Source organism: Heloderma suspectum, chromosome 7 (assembly GCF_057233095.1).
Source record: "Heloderma suspectum isolate Gila_16-S chromosome 7, 16-S_ref, whole genome shotgun sequence".
Lineage (NCBI taxonomy): Eukaryota > Metazoa > Chordata > Lepidosauria > Squamata > Helodermatidae > Heloderma > Heloderma suspectum.
Window position 1 is genome coordinate 82482959 of NC_139464.1, and position 18736 is coordinate 82501694.

General features: G+C 45.2%; 1 protein-coding gene across 4 annotated transcripts in view; it reads left to right on the top strand.

Moving 5' to 3' along the window:
* The window catches only part of FOXP2 (forkhead box P2), a 595587-nt gene that overhangs the window by 196123 nt on the left and 380728 nt on the right, over positions 1-18736 (top strand). For 3 of the 4 annotated variants that reach the window (XM_084810788.1, XM_084810790.1, XM_084810786.1), the window contains one exon: positions 12532-12628. The exons of the other annotated variant lie outside the window; for it this stretch is intronic. The gene's annotated coding sequence lies outside the window, so the exon portion shown is untranslated. The remainder of the gene's footprint in view (positions 1-12531; positions 12629-18736) is intronic. 4 annotated transcript variants of the gene reach the window in all.

The window sequence follows — 18736 nt, forward strand, 5'->3', positions numbered from 1 at the left end:
GTCTGCCAATGCTCTTTTCCCCATGCCAGCCCCTGACAGCTGGTACGAGGAAGAGGGGCAGTGGCGGCGGCACCCAGTGCTCACATTTGGGGGGGGGGGCATCTTCGAAGATTCGAAGCTTTATGTCGGCCCAGTCAGTAGTTGGATGGGCGACTGCCTGGGAATCAGGCTTTCTGCATTGTGGCTTCTCCGTGATTTTTTTCCCCTAATTCAGGCATGATCTTTGAAGATTCGAAAATTCGAAGATGTGAAGCGTCACATCTTCGAATCTTCAAAGATCATGCCTGAATTAGGAAAAAAAACAAAACCCCATAGTGGAGAAGCCACGATTCTTCGAAGATAATGCCTTAATTAAAAAAAAAAGCCGAAGGGATAGAACAACCCCCTGCTCAATGCATGAAGCCTGATTCCCAGGCGGTTGCCCATCAAACTACTGACTGGAATCGACCTTGCTTGGCTTCCGAGATCAGACAAGCATGCACACATCCAGCCCTTTTCTTGTTGCTGAAGAAACATTGAGTGCTGAGGAAGCTATGCGATCAGTAGCCGGAAGACGACATGGTGCTGTCGAGAGCTGTGATTGAACAGGAGGGAAATACAAACATCGCCGTATATGGACAGGCAGGGGAGGGGACTACAACCAGATACGGTAGCGAAGGTGGAAAATCAAAGCACATTAAGGGGAAATACCAGGATATCAGGGTATTGAAAGCAGTAGTACGGAAGCGGGAAATTCCAGTTCCAGTTCGAGGCGGGTACTGCATAGTGTGAAAGACCAGCGGTGAAACCTCATTAGAAGCGGAAAAAAACCCTAAGTGTAGATCGGCCCAAAGACTGCTACTGAACTGTGGTCCTCCAGACTAAACTCTTGTTTTTTGTTTATATTGCGTTTGATAACTTGTTATTTGGTGTCTTAAGAACAAGCTTTCTTAGGTGTTTGTTGGAATGCCAGGATACCGTGTTGTAAAATTAATTAAATAAACTCTATAGTTTAAGTACATGTAACTGCACTTGGTTGTATTCACCTTTGTCTTTTCCCTTCCTCCTCTTGTTGTCTTCCTTTGCTGTGGAAATTTGGATTGTAAGTTCCTTTGGGGCAAGGACTTGTTTATGTTGCTCTATAAAGTACCATGTACATAGCTTCCATTATACAAATAATAGTATTCAGAGGAGAATAATGAAGTGCATGGAAGGGACCTTGCTACCTAGTTCTGAGTATAAACTTTTTTCATGCATCCTTCTAATACGCTCTTCTTGTTGCCCTTGTATCTCTAATGCTGATTCCAGTGGTTGCAGGGTAGGGAATGAAACAAAAGTAGCTGAAGACTCTGGTCCTGAGGTGTAGAGGGAAACACCAGTGAAGGGACGTAAGTGAAACACAGAGTGAGAGATACTCGTTTTTGCAGAAGAGGTGAATGATCAATTTCTTGAAGCTGTATTAGAGAAGATCAGAATGACGAGGTAGGGGTGAATAATAAACTGTAGTGGTGGTAGTATATGTAGTATATTTGTCAGATAACATAAGGCTTCAAGGGAAGAATCGGTTTGAACAAGTAATTTTCTGTATGAGGAATAACACAAAAAAATCTTATAGGGCTTCTGTTTTTTGTACCAGCACAAAGGAGGGTACCCTTGGTCAGAATATCTTAATTCCTTTTGTTTTACACACATAAATAGATTCAGTATTGAAATAGGGTAAGCTAGCATCACACTGGCAAGATATGACATGTTGCCTTAATTTTACATACCACTATTCATTAAAATACAAAGGTTCCTGTCAGTATAAAATGATGCCTGCAAGTAAAAATATTATTCAGTCTTTTATTTTAGTAATGCAGTGTATACAGGATAAATAGTAGGTCACTATAAAATACTGGGCTATAATTCCATTATGAGTTTTTTTTCCCAGAACATAATCCACACTTGCAAAACTCTTGGTTTGTATGGTCACTGTATGATCAGGGTACCAGATGAAACCGCTTTATACTGAGTCAAACCATTGCTTAGTCTAGCCTGGTACTGCGAACTGTTGACTGGCAGGTCTCAGAGGGAGGTGTTTCTCATCAACTGCTAATCCTTTTGACTGGAGGTGCCAGAGATTGAACCGGGTACTGCCTGCATGCTACCCGGCCTACCTTCAGGGTAAAAAATAGCATTTTAACATTTCAGTTAAACAAAACTAATGTATGCAGTTCCTTGCCCTCATTCCAGAATATTATTTGTTTCTGCCAATACAATTTCATTTAATACCCTTTTCATTCTAATCATGTTCTTAGGTTTTAGAGAGCCATGTTAGCGCCTCAATTTCTAATTGGCTACTTCTTACTGTCCATGGAAATGGAATTAAGTTGTTGGATGCAACAAATGCTTCTAGTACATGCCTGTAATTTTTAAATTTGTAGCTATTTTTTAAAATCCAAGTTAATTTGCCTTGCAAAGATTTGTTTTGCCTGCATTGCATTCTTTGTACTTACTTGATGGGTAACTGAAGGAGGATGCATTCAACTGTGTTTCTTACTATCTGGTATCTCTTATCTACTCAATTCAAGTTCTGTGAAATGTATGCTATTTAGACTTTTATCCCAAAGCCACGGAGCCTCAAGAAATCGGGTCTTTTCCATTTGTTTTCTTATCCTAACATTTCTCTGTGTAACTTGAAATCTTTTGCACAAGGTGTAGTTCTAATATAAGCGCAGGGCAATAATGGTCAAGCTGCACCAATGTTATGTAGCTGTAATCCTGTGCACTTCAAGCAACAAAATAGATAGTACAGCAACATCAACACATACAGTACTCACTGCAGCCATGGCACTACCACTGCAGCAAAGGAAGGACAGTCACAGCTCCATAGCTTAGTGGGTAATAAGACTGCATGGAAAATTCATAAGAAGCGTTCAAGTCCCAGTGGGGAAGCAGTGCTCTCACATAGACACTCCAAATATCATAGCTGCATCAGTGTTTCTGTGAAGCAGGTAACTTTTTTCTTCTTTGTTGGCAAGGGGAAAGGGCAGAAGGACATGGATGAGTGGAACCACAACAAGCAACTAACATGGACTGGTCCTAGCAGCTCTTTGCTATTTCGGGGTGGGTTGGGGGTAGGATATGGCAGTTTTGAGACCAGCAATGGGCAAATCTTTAAACTGAGCATCAGCAGAGACTGGACTAGACCCTACCAGCTTGGCTTATTTCCTGCTGCACAGTCTACTTCCTTTCAAGTGTGGGTCCTTAAAGATAAAGGGAAACATGACTAGGGATGTCAGAGAATTCCGCCATGAATCTTGGGGAGGCCGAATGCCAGTGCATTCAGCCCCCCGAAATCGGTGGCGGAACGGTCTGCCCCCCCAGGACGGGACTTACCTTGGGCGGATCTTCCTGGCAGCTGTGGCGGCGGCTTGGAGGCAGCGGCTGCAGCGGCCGGTCTTCTGACCGGCTGCTGCCGCCGCCATTTCCAGTTAAAAAAACAAAAAAAGTGATAGGCTACGTAAATGTTTACATAGCCTATCACGGCTAGATTTTTAAAAAACACCGTGATAGGCTACGTAAATGTTTACGTAGCCTATCACGGCTGATTTAAAAGAAAAAAACACACACGTGCGTACGCAAATGGCGGTGCCCATGGGTGCTGCCATTTGCGTTCCTTATTTTGGCACGTCTTAGTCTACGTAAACATTTACGTAGACTAAGTCGGCGAAAAGAAGGGGAATGCAAATAGCGTAGACGCTACGCTATTTGCATTCCTCTTATTTTCGCCGACTTAGTCTATGTAAATGTTTATGTAGACTAAGACGTGCCAAAATAAGGAACGCAAATGGCGGCGCCCATGGGCGCCGCCATTTGCATACACACGTGTGTTTTTTTTCTTTTAAATCAGCCGTGATAGGCGTAGCCTATCACAGCTGACTTCAGGGATGCAAACGGCGGTGGCTATGGCCGCCGCCATTTGTGTCCCTGCTAGCCAGTGGCCGGATGTCCGGCTGCTGGCGGAGCCGGCCAGCGGCTCCGCAGAATCCCTGCGGAGCGGAGCCAGGAGGCCAGAATTTCGGGGGGGAAGGATGGAGCACCCCCCCGGCCAGAATTTTGGGGGAAGGACGGAGCGCCTGCCCCCCCACCTCAAATCAATTTCGCTAAATGGTAAGTGACTTTCGTACATCCCTACATGACTAGGGAAAGAGCAAGAACAGCAGTGAACTATATGGCCTCCACGAAAATAGGATGGAGGGCAAAAGGAGACAAGGGAGATGCTAAAGCTATAGTGAGTGGGGCTTTAAAGGTAGTCCAGGTGAAGCTGTGAGGAGAGAAATGAGAAAAGAGTGGAAATAGCCTCCAAACCGGGGTGCAATAGCATGCAGTTCCTATTGCTGTCCTGTCCTACTTGGGGGCTTCCCAGAGGCAGCTGGTTGGCCACTGTGTGAACAGAATGCTGGAGTAGATATGCCTTTGGGCTGATCCAGCAGGGTTCTTCTTATGTTCTTAACTAGCAGTGAGAGAGTTGGAATAGGATCCTTCAGCCTGGGGAGCAGAAATGCAGACCTCAGGCTGGGGATCTAGCCAGGAAGCCTGCAAGATGGCGCCCCAACAGGGAGCAGCAGCTAAAGGAGCTTTCCTCTCCCTGTTTCTTTTTTCTGCAGGAAACAGAGGCAGGGAGAGTGGAGGTTTCAACCACTGTTTGGGGCTGGAGCTCTGAGCCTCAGTGACAAACAGTGGCTGAAAGCCTTGCATCATGTGCTGCTCGGCCCGCGTGCCGCTCGTCGGACTGTCACCACTAACCCGCCCCTGTTTGGCACCCTGGATGAGCTGCAAGGTAGTCCGCAGGTGCCCGGTGAGCGGCCACCCAAACCCTCAGCAAGCTACCATTTTGCATAAATGGTCCATTTATGAATGGTACATTCATACCTGTAATCTCTCATAAATGGCTTCTTTACAGCAGCCATTTGCATAAAAGTCCTTTTACATAAAACAATGACACACCATTTTTATGCAAAGTGGCAGCTCACTGAGGGGTGGGTGGCTGTGTACCTGCAAACCACCTGGGGGCTTGTCCAGGAAGCCCAACAGGGGTGGGTAAGTGGTGGCAGTCTGCGGACTGGAGTTCATGAGGCCAAGTGGGGGGGGGGAAGTCCACTGGGCTCCACCCCTCTCTCAGACTCCCGTGACTTCCCTAGCCTTGCCCTCCTCATCTCTCTCTCTCTCTCTTTTGTGGGGAAAAAGGTGGGGATATAGGAGATTTCAGCCAACGCTCAATGCTGAGGCCCTAAACCCCAATGCCTTGTTGCTCATCATGCTCCTGGTAAGCATGTTGATTTTCATTGTCGAAGACTGCATCTATCCTACGCTTGAGCACAAAGGAAAACTCACCTTTTGGATACCTAACCAATGACAATTAAGCCTGAGGCCAAAAAGGGGGTGGAAGCAGCACTAGAACCAATACATCCGATTCCACTGAGAAACTCCATAACCACACAGCCACTGTGGGTGCAGACAGAACAAAGACTTGTTATGGAGCCTCTGGAGTATTTTAGGATCTCATCTGTGGACAGTGTTAAGTGGTACAAATTTAACACACATGAAGCTCAGGACCTTGGGTGTGATCTCCTGATAGAACTGGTCAGGATGAGCCATGTGCACACCTGAGGCAGTGCAGTACCACAGCCACTCTGCAGGTGCAGTGCGTAGGCTTCATGCAGCCGATGCCCGCCATTTTGTGTTGCTGTCTTCACCTGAGGCAGCCACACTCCCCCCATTCTCATTTGGTTGACTACTGATATCTGCTGCTTATTGTGCCATTAGACCTTGTTACCCGTGTCCTTCATGCAAAACTTAATTGGGGAACATTGGTCCCTGTGAGGGGAAGAAGCTTTTTGCCAGGGTAGGGGAATGGATACACTAGGACAAGCAACCAGGGAAGCCATCACTACACCTTCACAGGAAGCAAGTGCTGACTACCCAGATCGCTCACCAGGATAAAGTACTGATGAGATGGGAAGCAGAAGTTCAAGGGAAATCGTGGAGTTAAAGCAAAGCTCATAGTTTGCATACTCAGCCAGCAACATTTATGGCAGAAGCAGAAAAGTGTTGGAGGGCAGTATTCAGTGCTGCCTGAGTGCCTCTGCCAGTCATGTTGTGCCAGTGGGACCCACCGCCGGCACAGTAAGTTAGTACTCCCTAGAACAACCCCAGAAACAAGGACTGATCGTTTCCAGAATGGGATAGGTCAGCAGAGCTCCCTTGTCCCTTCTGTGAGCTGTCCTGACGTGTTCCATTCTGGAAATGAGCTTTTTGGTTCATTGAATACTGTCCAGTATTAGAACAGACATCTCAAACTCTACAAAGTACCTTCCTAGCCATGTAGCCATAGGAGCAGATAAGAGAAACTCACAGCATGGGACATTTATTATCTCACAGCAGAGCTGTGGCCACAGGAAAGCGTGGGTACCACAAGGATATTCCAGAATTCCATCCCACCCTCTGAATTTTCACTTCTTAAAAAATAGCTAGATTTTTAATTTGTGGACATATAAGGAAAAATGCATAAACAGTATGCTACCAATTGCTCCCTAAGAGACGAGCATGCTCCCCACTTTTCAGTCTTTAGACGGATGAATGTGAAGCACTGGGATAAGTTAACTGACAAGCACTGAGCCATTTTAAAACAATATAGCATTAACATTTATTTCATTAATATATTGTACAACTCAATAACCTTTGGTATATTAGGTTAACTGTATTTATATTTGGGCAGTTTTGCTTCTGTTCCCCATCCCCTTAGTACAAAATTTCTGCCATGCATCTGTCCTCCAGCCACCCCAACTTGTAGCAGTTATATGGACAGGTGGCTACATAAAGAGGTATAGCTGAGTAGAATATTACAGCTGTACCAGGCATAAGGGCCCAAGTTTGAGCTCTAGATGCACCCACCTCCTAGCAGAAATGGCTAAGAGGTACAGGCTCACCTGGGAAGCTGTGCCAAATCCTGTCATACTATTTTGTCCTTTGGCCTTGGTCTCATATGACCTTATATGCCATTCAGTGTGTTCAGCTTAGGTCTGTGGTGAAATCACACACACACACACACACACGTACGTCACTGCTTTTTTTGTTTTAGGGAGTGGTGGTGAATTTTGGGAGGAACTTATCTCGTGGCGCCATCAGAGCTCATTTGGGTGGCAGCCACTTTCTTCTAGAATGCCCCTTTGATTGATGCTAAATCAGCACATAGCATTGCTTGGGGAAGGGCTGATGCAAGCAATTTTGCTGCCTGAAGCAAGAGACCATTTGCACCACTGCGTGCCCTCCCTCTCACTCCTGTGCTGCCCATCCCCCACCCCTTTACCTCTGTTGCTGTGTCGTGTGGCTGGAGGAAGCAGCCTCCCGGTCTTGCAAGACTGGCTGGTCTCCTGTGAGATATGGTCAAGCTCCTGCAGGATCTCACAGGACTTGGCTGAGCTCCTGCAGGATCTCACGAGACTGCTTCTTCTGGCTGCATGGCTCTTGCTGAGAGCAACAGACAGCTGGTGGGCGCTCCAGAGTACAGACAGCCCTGCCAGCTGCTCTCTTGTTGCAACAAATGCCACACTGGGAGAACAGCTGGTGGGGCTCTCTGGGGTATTTGCTTAATGGGGCAGGATGGGAGTGGCACAGTTTGTCCCTCCCCTGGTTCTGCTGCCTGATGCGGGCACATGAGTTCACATAATGAAAGGGCTGGCCCTGGCTTGGGGGGGCATCCTGGGGGAAAATGGGACAATCTGTTAGCATCTGCCATTTTTTCCCCAAGAAGCCTTGTCTGTAGAACACCAGTTCCATGAAGAGGTGGCTTTCTGGGGGAGGGGGGATGGCAAGATGCTGCTGCCACTGCTGTGAAAACAGGTAGTGGCAGCAAAGGAAAGTGAAATGATGCAAGTAGTTTTGTCACCTCTTTTGCCCTTTTTTGGTGGCATTTTATTATAGACACAATATGCAGTAGATTGAAAAATAGATGTATCAGTTAGGAAATCAGAACACTTAGGGATTCAAATATAACAGAAAATGTACTTTCAAAACTTGCTAAAAAGCAGTTTCTTTGTGCTAAAACGGAATTAAAAGATGAGATGTATACTTGCGTAGTTACAGGATTCTAAGGATTAAAAGTTCATTTTGCAAGATCTAGAATCCTGATCACCATCCTCTGTTATGCTCAAACACATGTTTTCCAAGAAAATAAAGAAAAGAGGAAGCCAGAAGCTAACCCACAGACACATACTTCAGTAGGACTTTCCAACTACTTCTGAATAGGGATGGACAGATCAAACTATTTTTGGTCCATGTCAGTTTCTCATGAATTCATAAGTTCATTCCATTCCATTTCCACATTAATCTCTTGTGTTTAAGAATCCGCACAAAAATTCATACATATTTTATGGTAAAAGACATGTTTTATATGCACCATATGGTAAATACACATTTTAATGTGCATTTTGGTGCATTTTTAAGCAGAAAAATACATCACAAATTTCAGAGCAGTGTGGAATCAGAAGGGTAGTGTGAATCAATTTGGTTTCCTTCCAAAGTTGGATCAAATAAAATCTTATAGCATCCCTACTTCTGAATCTGTAACCTTATGAGGTTGCTAGCACTCAGCAAAAGTGCAACGATCTCCTGGTAATGTAGAGCAGTCAGTGTCCAGATGCAGCCTTGTGAAATGCCAGTTGTGGCTAGGTAAGCCATGGATGATGTTATGGAACCCTGGCAACTGCATTTCCAGCTAGTATTAATGCAGATTTACATAAAAAACATGGGGAAGGCAGACAAATGATACACAGTTGCTTCTTCAAAAGGCTTGATCAGGGGAAAAGGCATAATAGGCCCCTTGCTGTGCATAAAATAAACCGAACCCCCATAAAATAGGCTATCCATAAAACTGGGTTTGGACTTGGAAAGCCAGAATATGAAACTAATTACTATAAGTCATCATGTCCAATACAGGCTTCATTCATCACATTGGCTACTTGTTTTTTAAATGTTTAAAAATTGAGTCTCTACAAATGTCTCAGTGGACTCTGAATTCCCCCCCCCCCTTCACTGCAGTAGGTGTGGACACCGTTAAGGAAAGCTAGAAAGATAATGAGATTATACAATAGAAGTTCATCCACCCCCACACAAAAAAAGACAACAGGAGCACCACAAAATCATGATGCGGTGAAATGGGGCCCAGAATTGCACATGTCAGGCACCGCAGGAAGGGTCAGAACCAGTGGTGTAGTGGTGGCAGGTCGCGCTGGGGCTGCACTCCAGCACTTTTTTTTAAGCCAACCCCCAGCCGGGTCGCAGTCTGCTAGGGAAGGAAGGGAGGGAGTCTGGGCAGCTGCCTCTTGGCTGCCTCTTGTCTACTAAGCAGAGCCGGCCAGACAAAGGGAGCGAGCGAGCAAGGGAGCCTGAGGGAGCTCTGCAGCCTTTTCTCTCCCCCCTTCTCCTCCTCAGCTCTTGGCTTCTCTTCCTGTCCCTGCTCCATGCCTGCGTGCCCTGCACTGCCCTTGTCTCCTGCAACACCGGCCACCTGTTCAGGGCTCCTGCTGCTGGCCATGGCAGCAGCGGGGAGGGGGGCACACTGCCACCATTATTTACTTATGGGGCAGGGCAGATGGCTGGTTTGTGCCAGTTTTTAGGATTTATCACACAATCCTATGCCTGTTTACTCAGAAGTCAGTCCCATTATGTTCAATTGCCAATTGGGCTTTCTCCCAGGTAAATGTGCTTAGGATTGCAGCCTTAGCTGCCTTCCCAAGATCTCTGTAAATTGAATTCGAAATAAACACCCATTGGATTGCACTGTTAATTCTTGAACAATAATTTCTACACTAAGCAGAATTGGCAAATGCAACCTGCTCTGTCAGCTACACTTTTTGGTACAAGGTTGGCCTGTATCTGGGAAAACAAACCCTGGTGAAGGGAAGGGAAACAGAAAAAAATCAGTTGCGGGGAGAGGAGAAAGAAGGTGTGTGTGTGTGTATGTGTGGTTCAATCCAGCTGGGTGTGTGGACGTTTCTGTTGCTAGATGGGAGAGATACAATGAAGGAGCTTAGGAAAGGCTAATGGGTAATGTTGGGTGCTAAGGGATTGTGCAGGGGGGTTGTTTAAATGAGAAGGGATCTGTCCATGAGGGCTGAGTTGGGAGGGTGAAGCTTCCATAGAGTATCATATTTTGAAAACCTAAAATGTTTGTGAGTGAGTGAGTGGGTGAAAAAGATTAACACCTCGCCATTTTTTCTCAGACATCCAATTGAAATACCCCTGCCTTACTCTCAGCTGCACTGTTTTTGGATCCCAGTTGAAGGCTGTATATCTTACAAAGTTGTACAATCTTAGAAGGGGGCGTGGCTGTGAGGGGGCATGGCTGTGACTGTCATGAAGGGACCCTGCACTTCTGGATTTGCCACTACACTACTGGTCAGAACTAGTAGCAAGGGACAGTGGATTGAAGAATAGAAAATATGGCCGTAAAGGAAAGAAGGAACAGGATCAAGGGAGCATTAATGTGAGAGTAGGCCAGCGTTCTCAGCCTACTGCTGTCCAGATGTTTTGGACTACAACTCCCAGTGTTCTTGACCACTAATTCAGATGTTAATCCAGGTCTCACTGCCTTCTGAGTAGGGGTGTATGAAACCTACTTACCCGTCTGCTGAAGAGGTCCGTGGGGGGGGGGAGGTGATCCGTCCCTCCCCCCAGAATCTTCCCTGGCTGGCTCCGCTCTGCAGCGAGTCCGCGGAGCCGCCGGCCAGGCCCAACCACAGCCAGACTTCTGGCTGCTGCCATGCAAATGGCATAGCGGACGCCATTTGCCTCCTTGCCCTTGGCCATGATAGGCTACGTAAATATTTATGTAGCCTATCACGGTCAAGGGCAGGGACGCAAATGGCATCCACTACGCTGGACGCCATTTGCGTCAGCAGCCCAGCTGCGGAACGGAGATGACAGACCTGGACTGGCTGCCACCAGGTCCGTCCCAACTGGCCTTCGCGGGGTGGCGGGGGGGAGCCGTCTGTTCCGCCACGGACTCCCTTGATCCTGTTCCTCATTGGAGTCCATGGCGGATTTCTCCGCCATCACTACTTTTGAGACACTGAACCTGCCCAGACATTGAGCTCAGACAGGGTGTGTAAACTGATGATACAGGTATAGGACCACACATGCTGGCCCTTCCCCCTGTGTCCCTGACCTTGCTGTATTGAGCTTTATCAAGGTTCCTGATCAAGCAGATGCAAATATAATTCCTCTCCAGACCTGGCCATTCGGTGCAACGAGGTTGGGCACTGAGGGGGCAGCAGATGTAGAGACGAATCCGTGTACATGGCTCCTTGCCCCTATCATGACTTTACATATCTTATTTGGGTTTAATGCCTGAAAAGGGCTATAGCAAAACTGATTCATACTAGCATCTAGTTTGTAAAGCATTATTAGTTTTGTAATGCCAAACTGCTATGAATTGATTTTCCAGGCTTTACTCGCTAGATGAGGATGAAAAACTAATCCAGAATGGAAATTTGCTGTTGGATTTTGAATATGTAATTTGAAATTCAACTTCCTCTGAAGAAACAAGAGCCTGAATATTGCAAAGTCCTGCAGTTGATACAGGACTAGCTAACAGGAGATGCTGAAAAATAAAATGATATATTAGATGATACTTAGGTCGGATGTTTAGTCAGAAATAAGTCCCACTGAGTTCAGTCCGTCTTGCTCCCAAGCAAGTGTGCTTAGACTTGCAGCCTCAGTAACAGCTGGAAGCTAAAAATCAATATAAATTTTAATCTGAACATAGTTCTGAGGGTTTTTTTTTAAGTGTGTGCAATTATTTTAAATAGCAGACTCCTAAATTCAGATAGTTATTAATATTTTTGTTGTTCAGTCGTTAAGTCGTGTCCGACTCTTCGTGACCCCATGGACCATAGCACGCCAGGCCTTCCTGTCCTGCGCTCTCTCCCGGAGCGTGCTCAAGTTATTAATGTACCCACACTCCAAAATAAGTTTCAAGTATTCCACTCTAGAATTCACCAAAATAGATTCTGCACTTAAAAGTTGAACATAGAATTCATTTGAGCTCTGTGGACAAATAAAACTTAACAACAAATAAAAGCTGCTTCTCCCAAAGGCTACACTTTAATTCCTTATCAAAGGAAAGAAAGTAAAGGAACACCACACCAAATAGCCCTTAGAGCTGTTCTTCTGAGCACCTACCTGTACTTCTCATCAAAACCCTTTTCACTATCTGAGAATCTGGTATGAAAGGTTGGTAATGTGATACCTTTTATTAGACCAGCATGATGAATAGGAATGCAACCTTTTCAACTTCATGGAATTCGCTGAGCTAGGTAGTTATAGAATTTGAAAGTTCGTGAGCTTTTTCACCAGCAGAGGTTTGCCCAGTAAAAAATAATCTTGTCATCTATTTTTTGTGCCTGATTCTTTGGGACTAATATAGCACCGCCCTAAATATGATACCGGCCTTAGGTAGGATTGGCACAGAGACTAAATACTGAACTGTCTTCTCTTGTGTTATTTCAGACAGTATCTGCAGCTGAAGTTGTTGCATGGTATATAATAAAAGAGTGATTCCTTGGGGAAAAAAATCCTTTGCTACCTTGACTACCCATGAAGTAAGGTAGAGTATAAATCTAAAAAAATGTATACTGAACTCAGACACCTGGATTGAGAATGGTTTCTCTTTCCATAATTCTTAATAAGAGGTATTGCTTTCAAAGAGAGGGAGACACACAGTGAAGAACCTTTGCCTTAAAATTCCTCAGTTCCCTTTGTAGGAATTTATTTTAGTTGTATCATTGTGGTCACAAACACAACACACACAGGCCCTGCCTGCTTCAGAGGAGGCCCACAAACCTCAACTCACAGGCAAATCCTGTTCTGTGGTTTGCCACCTATTCTAAGGATTGAACAGCACAGTTGCCGAGCCAAAAACGCACACACAATAGGAGTTGCATTTTATGGTGTTTTTTTTTTAAACTGACAGAAAGCTGGTAAATAGTGGATAGCTTTAGAGAGAAAAGGTACCATAGTTCTGGTTAACAGAATATAGAGCAAACAAAACTTATTAACAATATTTAGAACATGACATGAAAACATGACGTATAAGCTTATAAGAACACAGCGCTCATACTTATCCATTACAGCTTTCTGCCAGCAGGTGACCCCCAGGTGGGAGTGACCACACCCTTCCCCTCTCAAGTCTTATTATACTTTTACTCCAAGTGCCAAGCTTGGTTATGTTGTCTATGTCAGTTCATTTCTCTGCCCCCATGTCATTTGTTCACCACCCCTTCTCCTAGTAACCCTTGTACATTCTACTGAAAACCCCAACTTCCTCATCATTTTTTATATTCTTGTACTTTTGTCTAAACATCTCATCTCTGTACTTTCCTGTGTTCCTCTTTTGTAAGTTTCCAGACCACTCTGCACGTATGCTGTCCTAAGCTCCGTCAGGGGCGTCGTTAGGAGGGGGTCCACCTGAGCACGGGCCTCGGATCTTTTTGAGCTGTCCTAATAGCCATTTTTTTTACATTTTCCTATTGACTTGCATTGGAAAACAAATCGGACATAACGTTTTGAGTTTGTTTGATAAATGCATTAAATGTGGAGGCTTGGTAGCCCCCATGCAGCTGAGTAAATGTGCCAGATTTCAGGCAGTGAGGTTCAATGGATTTTGTGCTAGTCCCAGGTAAAATTTGATATTTTCAAGAAAATCTATCAAAGCAAGGAGCTTTATTCTTTTTGTGCTTCCACATACATGCATGAGATTTTGGGACCTGCCAGCCCCCATAGAGATGACTGAGCCTGCCAAATTTCAGACAGTTAGGTCCAGTGGCTTTTGTGCTAGCCACAGGTAAAATTTGCTTTTTCCGAGAAAATCTGTCAAAGAGCTATAATTTTTTTGTGCTTCCACATAAATTCATGGAATTTAGAGACCTGGCAGGCCCTATGGAGCTGACTAAACCTGCCAAATTTCAGACAGTTAGGTCCAGTGGCTTTTGTGCTAGCCATGCATAAAGTTTCCTGTTCTCAAAGTCTAAAACAAAAAGTAAAAACTGTCCAGCCATCCAGGGGACTGGCGATCCTAATCGGAAGGTGTTTAAGGTGACCATTAGGAGGTCACAATCCCTAATCTCTCATGTAGGGTTTTTTTTTTTGAGGTGCAAAAAACCTCTCTCCCCATACTTTTCTTTTCTGCGCTTACATGCCCACTGTTGGGAGCTTGCCTGCAATGAAATTTTGAAGAGGGAGAAGGAAGGGAAGCAAGAGCTCCATGTGAAATACTGGTATTTCACACAGCATCTGATTTTACTGCCCCGAACTGGAACCTTTGGCTTCTGCAGAAGTTTAGTAGCTTCAGTAATCAGCCTCCACAAACTTCTTTCTCCCCCTCCACTTTAATTTCTCTTAAGTAGCTGTGGGACTCAAATAATCCCAAAGGGAGGTTAAGACTATGTGGTGTCATGATTGAGAAACTGCTGGGGCTTTTAAATCAGTTCTACAGTTTTAAAAAAGCTAGAAAAAGCCCTCAGCCACCTCATTTCATAAAGTTCATTGAAGTACGTGCAATCCTTACAAACCCTGCACAGCCTCCTAAATTCTTCTGAAGTACTACCTCTCTGAAAGGAGCCACTTGGCTTAGGGAATTCTCTCTACCCCCCAGCCCCACACACATTTCCATTCACCATTCTTCTTTTCTTCTTCCCTCCCCTCCCCTATCCTGTTCTTTCTTTCTCTTCTTTATTCCACCCAGAGCATATCTTGGGGATTCTTAAAGAGAATTCTCTTCAGTGGGCAAGAGAAGTTCTGAACTGTATTTGACTTTAGACAAACAGACAAGCGGGTTAGTTTTTCTCCTTCTCACTCAGGTTTTTGAGAAGAGTGGGTTCACATGGTTGCAGAGAAACAAATCTGGGGCTGTTTTGTTTGTCAGTTGCCATCATCCAGCAATAGGAAGGGCTGTAGCTCAGTGGTAGAGCACATGCTTGGCATGCAGAAGGTCCCGGGTTCAATCCCCAGCATCTCCAGGTAGGGCAAGGAAAGAATCCTGCCTGAAACCCTGGAGAGCCGCTGCTGCCAGTAAGTGTTAACAGTTCTGGGCTAGATGGACCCAGGATCTGACTCAGTACAAGGCAGCTTCCTATGTTCCTATGAACAGAAAGCTTTAATTGAAAAAATAGGAGTTTTTGGTTTGTTTTTTTAAGTGGAGGGGAGATAAATATTGCTAATTTATGCAATCCTATGTATGCCTACTGAGAAGTCCCATTATGTTTAATGAGGCTTACCCTCCAGAAAGTGTGCATAGGATTCCAGCACAAGTTACTTTTGCAGGGATTTTTGCACCTTGATGTTCTGCATGTTTACTCAGAAATAAGTCCTGAGTTGTGAGCATGGTACTGCAAGTTTAATACAGTGCCTACCTGACTCCATCTAATGAATCGACTACCCTTTCAGCTCAGTCCTATGCATGTTTTGTCATTTGTGGGTTTGGTTTTTTTTTTGCATGAACTCTAGCTTCAGTGGTGAGGGAAAGGCACGTAATACATGCTCAGAGTTTCTCCATAACTTAGCCTTAGTTTTGAAAACAGACTCATTGGCTGAATCCTGGTGAAGTCTTGGCACAAATGAAGTTATGGGGAGGAAGATACAATGAGAGCTTGCGCATAAGAAGGGAGAGGTAGAGAGGAGTTGCACAAAAGAAGACATCTGTTTTGATGAAGGATCCTTCATCCTTCATGAAGGATGAAGGATGTTTTGATGAAGGCTGGAGGATGGTAGGATGAGGAGGGATGCTTGCATGGAAGGGAATAGAATTGGTAGGGGGAGAATGTAAGTGCTCAGTGGTGAAAGAAAAACATTCTGCATATGCTCAGAGGCACTCTATATTTAAGAACATAAGAAGAGCCGTGCTGCACCAGACCAAGGTCCATCTAGTCCAGCATTCTGTTCACACAGTGGCCAACCAGATGCCCATAGAAAACCCACAAGCAGGGCATGAGCGCAATAGCACCTTCCCACCCATGTTCCCCTGCTGCTAACATTGGTGAAATGACAATAAATTCTAGTAATTCTAAATTTGCATGCATGTATAGCCTTCAGAAACTTTGTAGGTTTCTTACCTGGGGGACACCTCTAATGACATTTGCATTTTCATACAAATTTACCCAAAAATTGTTGGGGAGGGTTTGAATGGAAGGGGAAGCAAATCACTCCTTCCCCCAAACTGGAGAACTCCCCTTCCACATGAACTGCTCTACCTATCCTTCTGAAACTTTGCTGGTTTCCTACTTAGGGACAACTGTAGGCTGTCTCTAATTTTCAGAACAATGGTCCACAAGGAATATAGGGAGATAAGTATGTCCTCTTTTAGAGACCTCACAATGTCAAGGCCACCCTTGCACAAAACCCCTTGTGGCTATCATTCTGAAGTTTGGCAGAGATGATCTCCTCTGATGGGGCAATGAATCTTGAAATCTTTGTCCAATTCTTCCAAGTAATAAAAATGTTATTGGCAGTTCCCTTTAAAAGAAAATCAAAATATAAACACCGCCCCTATTTTTTTTTCTGACATGTGGCAGGTGTAATCCCCTTCTAGGGAGCTACTATGCCTGAAATTATCATCCAGTTCTGACCAAGAGAAAAAAAGTTACATTTTTTTCCCTAATTTCCCATGGTAGTCAACAGGAAGCATAAAGACTCATTTTTCCAAACCTTGACTCAGGTTTGGTGCAGAGCTGAAGTGGTCCGACTACAAATTGGCCCGAGCAGAAGCAGGGTGTTTTCCAAAATGCTGAATCGGGGTCTGAGTTGAAGGGGGGTGGGGGTGTCAGTGCACACTTCTTATGTATGTATGTAATCTATATACACACACAAGCACACCGCATGCACACACCACACATGCACGCACACACGCACACAAATATATGCGCAAATGTTTGTCATGGGCCTGTGCTCTGGATCTTTTAAGAACCTAGCAACGCCCCTGAGCTCCACTATTGCTGTGTTGCTGGAGGTGTTTATTTTCAGGACTTTATTTCATCTGACGTATGCACACAGCAACACCATGCCACCATCTCACAAGCCAGATACATGTGTATATAGCAAAAGCGTGTGCACAGATTTTGCATACCTTTAAATTCCTGTAACTTCCACCCTGTAAAGCCGTGACTACATAACCAATTTCTTCCTGTTATTGCATGTGAACTACCTACTGTGACTAGTGTGTGTCACAGTAGGAGTTAAAAGACGAGTGCATAGTAGCCTGCCTTAGCATAGGGGCTACATTGGCTTCAAACTAATTTTTAAAACTTGGTTACCAAGGAGCTCATTCTCACTGTCATTTTAAATATACTTCTAACATTTTGCTTCTATAGGCTTTCACCTTGCCCAGGTAAAGTGTGTCTTGTAAAAGTTTTGCTGTACAGGATAATAGAGCAGAAGCACCCACCCTCTGGAACGCATTACTAATTGTCCTAAGCCAGGCCCCCATAGTTCTGATTTTTAGATCTCTTCTTAAGACCTTCTCTTCACACGGGCTTTCCCTGATATGACCCAGCCAGGTGTCACCTGTAGTGTACAGTAGAGTGTGTTGTTTTATTGATGATTAGTATTTATTACTATGTAGTTTTAGTTTTATGCTTTATTTTATTTTTTTGGTAAAAATAAGGGCTGTCCTCCTTTGGTACATGCAGCAGGGGTGGGATCCTGTTTTTCTGCAATGGATCTGGGACCTCTGGAATAATCTAATACAGGCATCCAAGGATCACCCCCTGATAGGCCATCTAAACCCATAAAGTACTGACTGTGCCTATGTATTGCTACCACCACTAAACACATTAACACTCATTAGCATCCCTTCAGGTTAAATAACCCCACCCAAGGTATGTGTCATAACCCTGGAGTCCACAGGTTGACCTGGACATGGAAGAGGCTGGAAGGAAGCCCAGGGGGCTGTCCTTTGCCTTCTCCTCCTCCTCCTTCTGAGTGGCTGTGAGCTCACCAGGTGCTCCTGAGAGCTCCAACTGAATTGGGTATGTGTAGCCTGAGTACTCCCAGCAGCTGTGTGGGCAGGAAGCTTCTGTCTGTTTCTCGCCTCCCAGCTGAGCAGAGCAAAGAAAGCTGGTCTAGGGACTATAGAAGCAAGCAAGTTCCCAGAGAGCGAGTTAACAGGGGGAGCAAACAGGAGTTGGCCAGGGGAGTTGCAGTGGCAGAAGAGACAAAGGAGACAAAGGCAAAGAGTGAGTAGAGAACCAGGCACAGGCTACTCTAGAACAACCAGAAAGCTAGACACAAAAAGGGAAAAAGACTATGGAAGGACAAGACTCTCCAGCAGTGGTGACCTTCAGGGTGTGTGCCATGTTTGTTTTCTTGCCTGAGAACAACATGGCCTACATGTACAACAAGTGCAAGTAGGGATGTACGAAAGTGACTTATCTGTTCACGGATTCTGTTCACGGTGGGGGGGGCACTCCGTCCCTCCCCCCGGAATCCACGATGGGGGAGAGGCGATCCGCCCCCCCCCCAGAATCCTGCCTGGCCGGCTCTGCTCCACAGCGGCTCTGCAGAGCAGCCGGCCAGGGCTGTCCACAGACGGATTTCCAGCCGCGGAATGGCTGGTGCGGACGCAAATAGCGGCCGCCATTTGCGTCCAGCCAGGCAGCTGTGATAGGCTACGTAAGTCTTTACGTAGCCTATCACAGCTGGGCAAAAAAAAAAAAAAAGGCAT